Here is a 14,876-nt window from a genome sequence, read left to right on the forward strand (position 1 = left end):
CTTTATCATTATATAATGACCTCCCTTAACATTTTTTTTTTTTTTTACTTTCCTTGGTTTGAAGTCTATTTTATCTAAGAATAGCTACTTTTACTCCTGTTTGGTTTCTATTTGCATGAAATGTCTTTTCCATACCTTCAATTTCAGTCAGTGTGTGCTTTTAATAGGTGAAGTGAGTTTCTTCTAGGCAGCATATTGTTGGTTCTTGTTTTATAATCATTGAGCCACTGTGTGTATTTAATTGGGAAATTTAATCCATTTACATTCATATTTATTACTGACATATAGAGACTGTTGCTGCCATTTTGTTACTTTTTTCTGGTTGTTTTGTTGATCTTTTTTTTTTTTCCTTTTTTCTGATCTTGCTGTCTTAGTTTGTGATTCAGTATTTTGATTTTTCACTGTTTATTTTTAGTATGTCTCATAAGTTTGTATGTTATGGTTACCATGCAGCTTACAAAAAACATCTTATAGTTATAACAGATTGTCTTAGACTAATAACAACTTAACTTTGTTATCTAAGAAAAAAGAAAAACCAAAGCCAAGTCTATATTTTGATGCCATTCTCCCCACTTTTTGACACTTTGTTGTTTCAAGTTACATCTTTCAATATTGCTTATGTCTTGTACGGTTGTTGTATTTGTTACTGTCTTGTTAGATTTGTCCTTTAGTGTTCACACTAAGAACATAAGCAGTTTATTCACACCCCTTATGACACTGGAGTCTTCTGAGGTTCCCTGTGAAGTTACTTTACTAATTAGTTATGTACCTTCAAATGTTTTCTTGCTGCTCCTTAGTGTCACCTTCTTTCAGAATGAAGAACTCCCTTTAGCATTTCCTGTAAAGTATGTCTAGTGTTGATGAATTCCCTTTACTTTTGTTTGTCTGGGAAAGACTTTATTTCTCCTTCATATTTGAAGGTTAGTTTTGCTGGATAGAGAATTCTTGGCTGATAGTCTTTTTCCTTCAGCACCCTGAATATATCGTCCCATTCTCTTCTGGCCTGTAAGAGACACATTAGGCCTCCATTGAATGTTACGTTTCTTTTCTCTTGCTGCTTTCAGTATCCTTTCTTTGTCTCTGGTTTTTGGTAATTTGATTATTATGTGCCTTGGGGTATTCCTCCTTGGATTGAATTTGATTGGCAATCTGTGAGCTTCCTGTACCTAGATGTTGTCATCTTTCTCCACACTTAGGAAATTTTCAGCCATTATTTTCTTGAACATGCTTTCTACATCTCTTCCTTTTTCCTCTCCTTTGGGTGTACCAATTGTGCAGAGGTTATTTTACTTGAAGGAGTCCCATATTTGCTGTATTTTAGTTTCATTTTTTCTTATTTTATTTTTCTTTTTACTCCTCTGATTTGATAATTTCACATGTTTTATCTTGAGCACACTGATTCTTTCCTTAGCTTGATTAAGTTTGCTGTTGGAGCTTTCTATCAAGTTTTCCACTTCAGATAATGTGTCCTTTATTTCTAGAATTTCAGTATTTTTTAAATTGATTTAATTCCTTTTACAAGTATCTCATCCTGTTCCTGAACTGTTCTTCAGACACCATTTAATTTTCTATCTGTATCCTCTCGTGTTTCTCTGGACTTTCTTAAGAGGGTTATTCTGAATTCTGTCAGACATTTCATAAATCTGCTTTTCCTTTGGGTCCATTGCCGGTGCTTGGTTTGTTTCCTTTGATGATGTCATATTTCTCTGTTTTTTCTCAATTTTTGTGTCTCTATGTTGATATCTGAGCTTTTGAGGAAACTGCTACCTCTTCTAGGTTTTATAGATGTTCTTTGATTATGTTAGACATTTACTGGTTAATATGAGAGCTTTGTCTCATCTCTGCACTGGAACTAATTTATTGTCCTTTGGTTAATTCCATAATTGGGGGAACTTCCTGTGGGGACCAGCACTTGAACCCTGTGGTTGAGCTAAATTGCTGCTTTGCTGCTGATTCTCTGGAGAAGGCTTTTTGTGTGGCTCAGATTTAATTGTTGTCCTTTTAATCACTTCCATGTACTGCGAGGTCATGGGATTTGTGGAAATTCTGGTCCTGGACTGAGTCTTTCCAGCAAACTGCAACCTCTGCAGTTCTGTCTCCCTGATCAGTCTCTACTGAGTGGGCCTGTGGAAGGCAGATCAGCTGCCCACACTCTGCTCCAGTGTTGCCCCAGTGGACCAGCCTGTCCCTGCACTCCAAACGCTTCCTGTGAAGTGGGCCATGTACCAGTTGTTCACAATGACTCAGTGGCCTCTGGGTGGTTTTGTCCTTCAGTCAGCTGTGGCCCCTCACTCCTATGTGAGTCTATGGGAACCCTGTCAGTGGTCTCGCTGGCCTGGGGGCTGGTATGGTGTGCTTCAAGGCCCTCTTCTCCCCTGCTGACTCCAGGCAACTTCACACAAAGGGCACAGCTGCAGTTTTTGTCAGATCCTGCTTTGTTTGCTGCAACTTCTTCCCAACCCTCACCAAGGCCAGCCCTGAAGTGACTGGGGCTCAAAGCAGCTGAAGCAGTCCCTTCTTTCTCTTGCCACAGCTTCTCACACCTTCAGTAACTCCATCGGTCTATCCTCTTCTTCCCCTGAGCTCCAGTGGTTCCAGGTTGGCAGTCATTGCTTTTTAACAGTTACAAATTGATTGGTTGAGGGAGAGAGTGATGCTGGGGACCATCTATTCTGCCATCTTGATGACATCTTCCAAGCAGCGATTTCATAGTAAAGGTTAAAAAAGACAATACTGTAGGTGATAGATTGTTATATTAATCGTCCCCAAAATAGGGAGACCAGATTAAGCAGATAAAAATATAGGAAGACTAGTTAAATTTGAATTTCAGATGAACAAAAAAGAAAAATTAGCATAAGTTTGCCCTAAATATTGCATGGGATATATGTTTACTAAAAAAAAGAAAAAAAGAATAATTTTTAGCATAGGTATATCCCAAATTTTGCATGGGGCATACTTATACTAAAAACATGTATTATTTGCTTATCTGAAATTCACATTTAATGGGATATCATATATTTTATTTGGCAACTCACCAATGAATCATGTCCCCCAGTAGCCACACTTTTTCATCACCCTCTCCCTTATTGCCTCTGACCATGTGACTTGCTTTGGCCAGTGAGATGTCAGCAAATGAAACACAGGCAGAGGCTTGATAAAATGCTTGTGCAAGAGGCTGGTCCTCTTGGGATGCTGCTACAACTATGTGAGGAAGCTTGGTTTAGCCTCTCTGAGGATGAAAGACACCATGGAGAGAGAAGCTCAGCTAGCACAGCAGCCCTGACTGACCCTCCAGCTCAATGCAGCCACATTAAGGGCCCAGCAGAACCACCCAGAACCCATGAGAAGTAATAAATTACTGTTGTTTTAAGCCATCTCTGCTGCCACTACCTTATTTGGATTGCTGCAAAAGCCTCCTAATCAATTCCTCTCATTCTCTTCTTGCCCCATTGCCTTCTCTTTACATAGCGGCCAGACTGATCTTTCAATTACAGTATGCCATTCCCATGCTTAAAACCCTCCAACTGAGTTTTTGGGGTGGTTTGTTATGTAGCATTAGAAAAATGATAGAGTATGCCTTATAATTAACTTAATGAAGATTCCTGGAGCACCTACTATATGCAAGCCACTGAAAGAGATAGATGAGCTGTAATTTCCAGAGTGCTGTAATCCTCCTACACTTGAATCACCCAGATTATCTGTTTAAAATGTATATTCATGAACCAGTCCTATTGAATCAGAACCTTGGAGGTAGAACTGAGTAATGTGCATTTTTAATAAACCTCCTTGATGATTTTTAATGCTCTTTAGACTTTGAGGATTACTGCACCAAAGAGACAAAAAAGGAATCTGTAGACACTGCCGTGCCCTCAAGATATGCAATCTAGGAAAGGAGACAGTAGCATACACAGGTATAACATGAGACAGAAGGAAATGACTGCCAAAGCAAGCAGCAAAAGGAAAACCCTGTGAGCTACAAAGTAAGGTGAGATTAACTCTGAGTGGGAGATACTGGAAGGCTTTGTAAAAAAGAAGACCTTAGAGCTAGGCTGATGGAATTGAGTATCCATCAGCTCAGGGTAATGGAAAAGTGCTGGAATAAGAACCTGGCCTTCTGGACTGGGGGCATGGCTAATGATAGCCATCATTTATTGAGCAAATACCATTGTAAGGGAATGAGCTAGGCTCATTTACACACACTCTTTAGAGTCTTGACAGCAACTCTGCAAGGTTGGTACTATGATCTCATTTTTTTAACAGGAAAAGAGGTTCAGATAGAGGCTGTCATTTACCTAGGAACACACAGCTAGGAGTTGGCAGAATGAGGCTGTGATGCCAGCCTGCCTGACTCTGTAGCCCAGGGTCCTTTTACTGCATCACACTGCTGCCATCCAGGAGCCAGCTCCCGGCCTCTGAGATGGGACAGGGAGCACAAGATGATTTCTGAGGCTCCATTATTGGAGTCTAATAAAATCTACTCTAGATAATTATTGTACTTGAAGAGGGGTAGGAGCGGAGAGGTGCAGCAACTGGAGGAATGAACCTCAACCTTGGGGATCTGTTGCTATGGACCCAACCCAGGGGCTCTGTTGCTATGGACCTCAACCCTTGGGGATCTGTTGCTATGGACCCAATACCAGTCAGAAGCCATCGCCTGTCACTTTTGATAACTGCAGCTATAAAGACTCTGCTTGCTTCTGGCAGGAGGAAGAGAATGAGGGGGAAAGACAGGATGGAGGAAAGACAGCAAGTTAATCAACAATCGTGTGACTAAAGGAATGACTAAAAAGATAAAGAAGGAAATGCATGAATGACAGGGAAACAGATGGTTGAGAAACTCTGGAAAAATGACCTTCGATTCCTCAGTCAACTTAAGAGGAAGGTCATCTGCTTGTGAGCGGGGACAGTAATTGGAAATGGATGCTCCAGAGACAAGAAGAGTTTGGCAAATATTGGCTAAGGCAAACTATATAACAAGGTGTGCATGTGTGGCAAGACCGACCTGCACAGCTTTGGCTTTTCATGGTCCAGGAGTAAGGGAAGGGAAAGGTGGAGGGGCAGAGAGGACCCAGCAGAAGGTGAAAGGGGCACCAGAGCCCTGGGGCAGTGAAGGGAGCCCCAGACCAGCTGTCACAAAATCAAGGCTGAGTGGAGAGCATGTCATACCCCTGAACTAAGTTCTGCCCAAAGTGGGTAAGAAGCCACTAATTGATGATGACATAAACAGGGAGAGTTCACTGCGAAAGGTCAGTGAGGACATTAAGATGCCTGTGTACTGAAGTGTTGGGATCATTAAATTCTGAGGCTGTGCAGGTTAATGCAGTGGTCAAGGATATCAGCCCATGCTGAGAGCCCTTAATTCTGTACTAAATTAAGTCAATTCACATCACTTAATTAACTAAGTTCTGAAGTTTTCTCACTTTGAAGAGAAAAAAAACAACCTTCCATTTTATTCTGATTTCTGAGAAAATTAGAGTGTGCAGGTAAGCACTTCAAAAATTACAAGGTGTTTTTAAAATGCATGAGATTTCTGTTGTTAACCAAGGAAATCTTCTAGAAGGGGAGAAAAGAGCCAACCTTTATATGTCAAGCACTGGACCAAGTACTTTATGAACATCACATCAGGTAAGCAGCCCAACGACCCTAAAAGACGTCTTGTTGTCTCCACTTCACAGATAAGAAAACTGAGCCCAAAGAGCCCCAGAGTCTGGCAGGCAGCTTTCCTCTGAAACTGTGGTTTGTGTATCATTGTTTGATTTCCCTTTTTAGGGTACAATCCAGAGAGCTTATTTCTTTGAATATTTGCCATACCAAATCATCTTTTCCATTGCAAAAAACCATCCTATTAATTGAATTCAATTAATAGGAATCCAATCTAGGATCTGACTCTTCAATAATATTTAATACTATTGCTTCCTTCGAGTTAAAAGGGCAAAAGCAAGACTTTGGAAAGGAGTATTAAATCCAAACATGCTTTCAGTCGAGGCTGTCTTCCAGTGGTAATATGAAAAACTACATTTATATAGACTGCTATCATTTACAGAATTCAAGCCATCTCACACTTAACTGCATGTTCAAAACTAATCCTTTGTTTTCCTAAAGCTCCCCTTAAAGCTCCCCGACCCTTGGGTCCCCTTGCCAGTCTTCCTCATCCCTGTCAATCTCACCAGCATCCGTCCTACTGCTCCGGCCAGGTGTTTAGGAGGCATCTTTTCCCTTTCTCTCACCTTTCCTTGTTTCCCAACTGACCCCAAGCCCCGAACCCATTCATTTTCTTCATGCTCATTGCCAGCACCACACCCCACCAATCTTCCACTTATTTCACTGCCCAGGCTTTCTATCTGGTCCCCCACTTCCAGTCCTACCCACTCTGCTTCGTTCCCACACAGTAGCCCGGGCTATCTTCTTAAAACATGAACTAAAGTCAACCCCCTGCTTAGAATCCTCCAGTGGCCTGGAGTTGAGGTACTAGTACTATACCTGTGCTCATAACTAGGCTCTGATAAACGTACTATGGGTGAGTAAGATATTAACAATAGTGAAAACCAGGCAAAGGGTATAGGGGAACTCTCTGTACTATCTCTACGACTCTGGAAATCTAAAATTATTTCAAAACATTTTTTAAAAATGTTCTTTAATCCTCCTAAGACTTTCCTTTGATTTGGACTAAGATTCAGATCCCTCCCGTAGCCTGCCTACCTTATGGACATCAGTTCTTGCCACATTCTCATTCCCCAAACTCCATCCACTCTGGCTCCTCTCAGCTCCTACAAAACATCGAGATTCAAGGTCTGTCCCCACCTCCGGGTCTTCTCACATGCCTTCTTTCCTCCTGACAGCTTCTTCATCTGTTCTTCATGTCGCTTCTCTTTGGTCTTCAGGCCTCAGTTTAAAGATCCCCTGCTCAGAGAGGCCTCCCTGACTCTTGTTGAAACTGGTTCTTCTCCATTCCTGCAGACACAATTTGTAACTGTCGGATGCACTGACCTCTTCCCTGTGTCCTGCACCCGACTGTGGGTTCCATGACGGCAGAGACTTTGCCTGCCTATCTCATTTACCGTTTACCCCCAGCCCCTAGCACATTATCTGGTACATGAAACACGCGCAATGTGAGTTCTCCCTCCTCCCTGTTGCCCTACAATGCAATTCCAACACGGGTTTGGTGCCTGTGGTGCCATCTCTGACACCAGGATTTCCTTCACAGGATCCCAGCCCTTAGGGACCTGAAGAAACTTGTCTTCACTGGGGCATCAAGAAAATAGATAAATTGTAGAATTTACATGTCCAGCCTATATTTTAGAAAATGGAGTTTTCAAACAAAGTCGATTAAAAAAATTAGAAAAATCCTTCCTGCACACTGTCTGATTCTGGTCTCGTTTTAGCCCTGCTCCAACACAGCCTATAAAAAGGATATGGAAAACAGGATATTAAGAGATGGAAGGAGTCAGCCTGCCACTGAGACCTTCATCCCTAATTTAGATAAGTGTGTCTCAGGAAACATCCTTCTGTCATCTCCTTGAAAGCTTTTTGATAACTCGTGACCCTCAGCTCAGCATTTTGGTGCTTGTATTCTTTCCCTTCCCCCATAGTCTAATTCAATGCATCAGGCAAATGTCAAAATTGCAAAAATTCTACATATCACCCATAGGAAAGGGACAGTCTTCAACACAGAGTGCACATCATGGTTCTGTTTAGTGAATAAGGAAATGTGGTACAAATACCTGTTGCTTACTGCACACTTTACCGTATGCCAGGCACTGAGGGGAGTGATTGCTTTGCAATATCTCACTAGACGTCTTGTTCAATGACGTGACTCAAATGCCTAGGAAAGGCATATTGTAGGTGCTTGATAAATATTTACCTGTTAATGAATGAACAAGCCTCTAACATAGGTATTGTTATTTCTGTTTTATCGATGAGGATCCTGAGCCTTGAGAGAACCAAGTAATTTGTGTGACATGACACAAATAGGAAGTAGGGAATCTAGACTGAATCCATACCTAGTCTGAGACTATGTGCTTTCCAGTTGTAACAGCTAATTATCAGAGCCCTTCATTCCAGTTTCAAAGTTCATGTTAATTACAGGTTCATAATATTGCCAAATCCTAAAGTGCAAATGCTTAATGTTGCCCCAAATCTAAAGCACTGTCATTCTTACATCCAGTACTCCTCTATTGATTTTCCAGGTGATTGGATCAGCATGCTGTTCTGAATGAAAGAACAACTTCTTAAAGAGACCTTTCTTCAAAATAACATTTGCCCTTTAAATCTGAAAGTCATCTGACACTGTATTTCTTTCATTAGTTCAGGGTTGCTGAATTTCCACCTACTATTTTAGTCAGTAGACATACAGGGAATACACATGGGTTAGAAGGTCCAGATCAGTTTTGCTAAGTATCTCAAGGATAGAAACACTGGTTGGTGGGTGTTCTCATCAGGCCGCTGGTCAGAACTCAGGAGGGGAGAGTCAAATAGCTCTGCCAGCTCACAAGGCTTCCAGCCTTCATAGGGGGAACAAGAAGTTGGGCAAGGAGGGACGTGAAAGTCAGAAGCATCTCCCAGAAAATAAAAGCAATGATAATAAGTACCACTCATTGAATGGGGTGATCACGTAGGAATATAACGGGAACGGAGCCTCTGGAGTCGTACAATATGGCAGACTTGTACACGTGCCAGCAACTGTACTAAACTCCTCATACAGACTCTCTCAACTCTCACAATAAACCTTTGTATAAATAGTATTATTATGAGCAATTTCCAGTGAAGAATGTGAGGCTCAGAGAGATTAAGCATCTTTCCTAAAGTCACACAGCAACCACGTGAGAAGAATATTGCCAACTGTAATGAAAATCAGTAAGAATATGGAGAAGGCCTGAATGGTGCTGAAATGGATGGGTTTTAGGAGACCTGAATTTTAGTCCTGAGTCTGCTTCTCACTTGATATGTGTTCTTGGGATAATCCCTTTCCTTCTCTGAGCCTCAGCTTCCTCATCTGTAAAATGAGGAGACTGGAACAAATTGGCCAATCTTATGGGGGTTTACTGCCTGTGAGTAGTTGGTGTTTGAAAAATAGAAAAGGGGAGTCTAGTGGAGACTGAAACAGAAGGAAGACATAGAGGGGTGACAGGAGGTAATGCTTGACCTGGGATTTAAATAATAAGTAGAAATTTGTTGGACCAGATTATAAAAGGAGGGGATTTGGATTTCAGGCACTGGGAAAAGCATATTCTAAAAGGTATGGAACTATTGAGCATATGATCAAGAATACTTGTGGCGGAGCTGGAACCCAGATTCCCAAGGAGAGGGTGCTGGCCAGCTGGTGCTGGTGTCCCTTGAGGAACACAATAAGGCTGGATCTGGGAGCAATGGAACCCAAACCTCAGCCTTGGTGAAGGGCCATTACTGGAGTGACACTTCAGGAACCAGAAAGCAAACAGGAAGGAGCAATGCGTTCTCCCCTTCATCCAGCCTGGCACTCTCCCTGAAGTGTCCCCTAGCCTGGGCACGCACCAGGGAACCAGCGGTGAATGAACCCGCCAGAAATGCACTTTGCAGAGTCGCGGCCCCAGCAGCACGAGGCAGCACAAAGAAGAACGTGGAAGGCTAAAGGGAAAGAATAATTTCCTCTTCTGAAAGGAAAAGCCGAGTCTACTAGAAATGTCATCAAGAGTACAAAGTCTTTGATTACTTTCAATTGCCCCTCTAGAAGAGAATATATTATTTTGCCCAGTTTACTTCAGAGACAGCGCAGTCTCTATGTTATTGATGCTGGGCAGTTCCTGCAGCAAGGAAATCTACCCCAGATGGAGTCAGTTCCTTGGCATCAGTGAGGTGTGCATGGCTCTATCAAGCCTGCTGTCATCAGAAGGTTCTCTACCTCCTGTGTTCAGCAGAACTCAGTGAGTCCAGGAAGTCTTTTTAAATGGTGTAGAGGTGTTCCAGTCAAGATGTTGGAGTAGTCAGTTCCTGGTGTCATTCTGTCCCACAAAACAGCCAATTTGCAATTATTAAGGAGCAACAACAGAAGACCTGAGATCTGCACTTGAACAGGCAGGAACTGCATGCTACAGGACCCCAGTTCAGGTTGCTCCCCACTGTGCAGAGAGACTTTACCACTTCTGGGCCCACATGGCCCAAGCCTGCCATCCTAGAGAAGGCAGGTGGGACGGGATTTCTGACCCAGGCTGATCCCCACCCCCGGGGACAAACTTAAGAGCCTCGGGGCCCCCACACCGTGAGCCAGCAGTCCCAGAACAGGCAGGTGCAGTGGGATCCCCAGCCCACACTAGTTCCTGCTGACCAGAAGTGGCAGTCCCCACAGGATCCAAGCCAGACATCAGGGTGAAACGAGTGGACTGTGATACCCCCAGTCGCAATGACAAAACACCAAAGGTAAGACACCAGACATATGAAAAAATCAAGAAAGTACATTGCCACCCAAGGAAAATAATAACTCTCAAGTGCTAGATCCTATAGAACAGGAAGTCTTTGAAATGACAGACAAGGAATTCAGAGTAACAATTCTAAAGAAACTAAATGAGATACAAGAAAATTCAGACAACACAATGAAATGAGAAAAAATATAATGGGTCTGAAAGAAGAAATGTACAAAGAAATAAATGCCTTGAAAAAGAATGTAGCTGAGCTTGTGGGGCTGAAGAATCATTCAACGAAATAAAAAAAAATCAGAGAGTTTAAACAGCAGACTTGAACAAGCAGAAGAGAGAATTTCTGACCTTGAAGACAGGCTGTTTGAATTAACACAGGGAAACCGGAAAAAAGAAAAAAGAATCAAAAAAATTGAAGAAAATCTAAGAGAGACTACAGACAACCTTAGTGTTCAAATATCCGAATCATGGGTATTCCAGAAGGGGAGGAAAAGGAAATGGCATTGAAAACATATTCAGTGAAATAATAGAAGAAAACTTCCTAGGTATAGGGAAAGTCACAGATCTGTAGATTCAGGAAGCCCAAAGATCCTCAAACACATTCAACCCAAAAAGATCTTCTCCAAGACATGTGACAATCAAACTGGCAAAACTCAAAGACAAAGAGAGAATCTTAAAAGCTGAAAGAGTGAAGCAGCAAGTCACCTATAAGGGAATGCCAATCAGAATAACATCAGACTTTTCATCAGAAACACTGAAAAGCAGAAAAGAATGGGATGATATATTCAAAACACTAAAGGACAAAAATTGCCAGCCAAGAATACTTTACCCAGCAAGGCTATCCTTCAGAAATGAAGGACAAATAGTATATTTCTCAGACAAACAAAAACTGCAGGAGTTCACTACCACACAACCAGCCCTACAGGAAATTCTCAAGGAAGTACTGGGTTTGATACCACAAAAACAACCATCACTACCATGAATACTCAAGAAAGAACAATACTTACTAGCAAAACAAAAATGCTAACAAAAGAGAAAAAAATAGTTTATCTGTTACCCCAAGAAACCAACAAATACAGAAGACAAACAGAAAATCAGAAAGAAAGGAACAAAAGGTACTTAAGACATCTAACCAAAAATCAGCAAAATGCTAAGAGTAAATCAATACTTTTTAATAAGAATTCTAAATGTAAAAGGATTAAATCCCCCATTCAAAAGACACAGACTGACTGACTGGATTAAAAAGATGTACCTAACAATATGCTATCTTCAAAAGACACACTTGACCTGTAAAGACTAAGAGTGAAAGGATGGAAAAAGATATATCATGTAAACAGAAGTGAAAAACAAGCTGGAGTAGCTATTCTTACAACAGATAAAATAGACTTTAAAGCAAAAACCATTAAAAGAGATAAAGATGGCCACTATATAATGATAAAAGGATCTATCCATCAAGAAGACATAACAATCATAAATATATATGCACCTAATGTCAAAGAATGCCAGATTTACACAGCAAACACTATTAGAATTAAAGAAAGAGATACACACTAACACCATAATAGCAGGGGACCTGAACACCCCACTCTCATCATTGGACAGATCATCTAGGCAAAAAATCAACAGAGAAACGCAAGATCTAAACAATACTTTAGACCAATTGGACTTGGCAGATATCCACAGAACATTCATCCAACAACCTCAGAATATTAATTCTTTTCATCAGCACATGGAGCATTCTCCAGGATAGACCATGTTAGGTCACAAAGCACGTCTCAACAAATTCAAAAAAATTGGAATTATTCCATGTATTTTATCAGATCACAATGGATTAAAATTAGAAATAAATGATAAATGAAACTCTGGAAACTATACAAACACATGGAAATTAAACAACATTCTACTTAATGACATATGGGTCCAAGAAGAAATTAAACAGGAAATCAAAAAATTTCTTGAAACTAATGAAAATACCTACATATCATACCAAAACCTGTGGGATATTACAAAAGCAGTATTAAGGGGGAAATTCATCACAGTAAATGCTTACTTCAGAAGGATGGCAAAATGGCAAATAAACAGCCTAACTCTTCACCTTAAAGATCTAGAAAAACAAGAACAATCCAAACGTAAAGTTAGTAGACAGAAAGAAATAATTAAGATCAAAGCATAATTAAATGAAATGGAAACCTGAAAAACAATAGAAAAGATCAATGAAACAAAAAGTTGGTTTTTTGAAAAGATAAATAAAATCAACAAACCCTTAGCAAGATTAACTAAGAAAAGAAGAGAGAAGACCCAAATAATGAAAATTAGAAATGAAAAAGGTGATATTATAACTGACACCTCAGAAATACAAGGAATCATTAGAGACTACTGAAAACAACTATTTGCCAACAAATTTGAAAATCTGCAGGAAATGGATTAATTTCTGGATGCATACAAACTGACAAAACTGAGCCAAGAAGATATAGAAAATCTGAATAGACCAATAACAATAAAAGAGATTGAAGCTGTTAACAGAAGACTCCCAATGAAGAAAAGCCCAGAACCAGAATTCTACCAAATCTTCAAAGAGGAACAGATACCAATTCTCTACAAACTATTCCAAAAGATTGAAACAGAGGCCATTCTCCCAAACTCATTCTATGAGGCAAATATTACCCTGATACCAAAACCAGACAAAGATGCATCAAAAATAGAAAACTATAGGCCAATATCCTTGATGAATATAGATATAAAAATCCTCAATAAAATACTAGCTAACAGAATACAGCAACACATACACAAAATTATCCACCATGATCAAGTGGGATTCATCCCAGGGATGCAAGGTTGGTTCAACATATGCAAATAAGTAAATGTGATACACCACATCAATAAAAGCAAAGACAAAAACCATATGATCATCTCTAAAGACGCTGAAAAAGCATTTGACAAAATTCAACATTCTTTCATGATAAAGACTCTCTACAAGTTAGGCATAGATGAAAGCATCTCAACATAATTAAAGCCATATATGATAAGATTGCTGCCAATATCATCCTAGACAAGGATACCCACTCTCACCACTCCTATTCACCATAGCATTGGAAGTACTAGCCAGAGCAATCAGAGAAGAGAATGAAATAAAGGGCATCCAGATTGGAAAGGATGAAGTCAAGCTGTCTCTGTTTGCAGATGATATATCCTATATATTGAACAGCCTAAACCCTCTATAAAAAACTCCTAGAGTTGATAAATGATTTCAACAAAGTTGCAGGATACAAAATCAACACACAAAAATCAGTAGCATTTCTATAGTCCAACAGTGAACGTGCAGAAATAGAAATCAAGAAAGCTAGCCCATTTACAACAGCCACCAAAAAATAAAATACTTAGGAATAAAGCTGACCAAGGATGTAAAAAATCTCTACAAAGAGAACTACAATCTACTGTTGAGAGAAATTAAAGATGACACAAGAAGATGGAAAGATGTCCCTTGCTCTTGGACTGGAAGAATTAATATTGTGAAAATGTCCATATTACCCAAAGTGATCTACATATTCAATGCAATCCCCATAAAACTTCCAATGATATTTTTCTCTGAGATGGAAAAAGCTTTTCAGACATTTACATGGAACAACAAAAGACCATGCATAGCCAAAGCAAGCCTGAACAAAAAAAATAAAACTGGAGGCATAATGCTACCTTTAAACTATATTACAAAGCTATAATAACCAAAACAGCATGGTACTGGCCTAAAAATAGACACACATATCAATGGAATAGAATAGAGAACCCAGAAATCAATCCATATGCCTACAGCCATCTTATCTTTGACAAAGGTAGCAAATCTACATACTGGGGATGAGAATGCCTTTTCAACAAGTGGTGCTGGGAAAATTGGATTCTCATATGTAGGAGAATGAAACTAGACCTGTACCTTTCACCATATACCAAAATCAACTCAAAATGGATTAAAGAGTTAAATATACATCCTGAAACAATAAAACTCCTTAAGAAAACATAGGGGAAACACTCCAGAAAGTAGGAATGGGTACAAACTTCATGAATAAGACCCAAAAAGCACTGGCAACTATAGGAAAAATAAACAAATGGGATTATATCAAACTAAAAAGCTTCTGTACAGCAAAAGAAACAATTAACAAAATAAAAAGACAAAAAACAGAGTGGGAGAAGATATTTACAAAATATACATATGACAAAGGATTAATATCCAGAACATATAAGAAACTCAAACAACTTTACAAGAAAAAAACAAGCAACCCAATTAAAAAATGGGCAAAAGAGCTAAGTAGGCATTTCTCTAAGGAAGATATACAAATGGCCAACAGACATATGAAAAAATGCACAACATCACTCAGCATCCGGGAAATGCAAATCAAAACCACACTGAGATACCATCTCACTCTGGTTAGGATAGCTAACATCCAAAAGACTGAGAATGATAAGTGCTGGAGAGGTTGCAGAGAAAAAGGAACTCTT

The sequence above is a fragment of the Cynocephalus volans genome, chromosome 12 (genome assembly GCF_027409185.1).
Source record: "Cynocephalus volans isolate mCynVol1 chromosome 12, mCynVol1.pri, whole genome shotgun sequence".
Taxonomy (NCBI): Eukaryota; Metazoa; Chordata; class Mammalia; order Dermoptera; family Cynocephalidae; genus Cynocephalus; species Cynocephalus volans.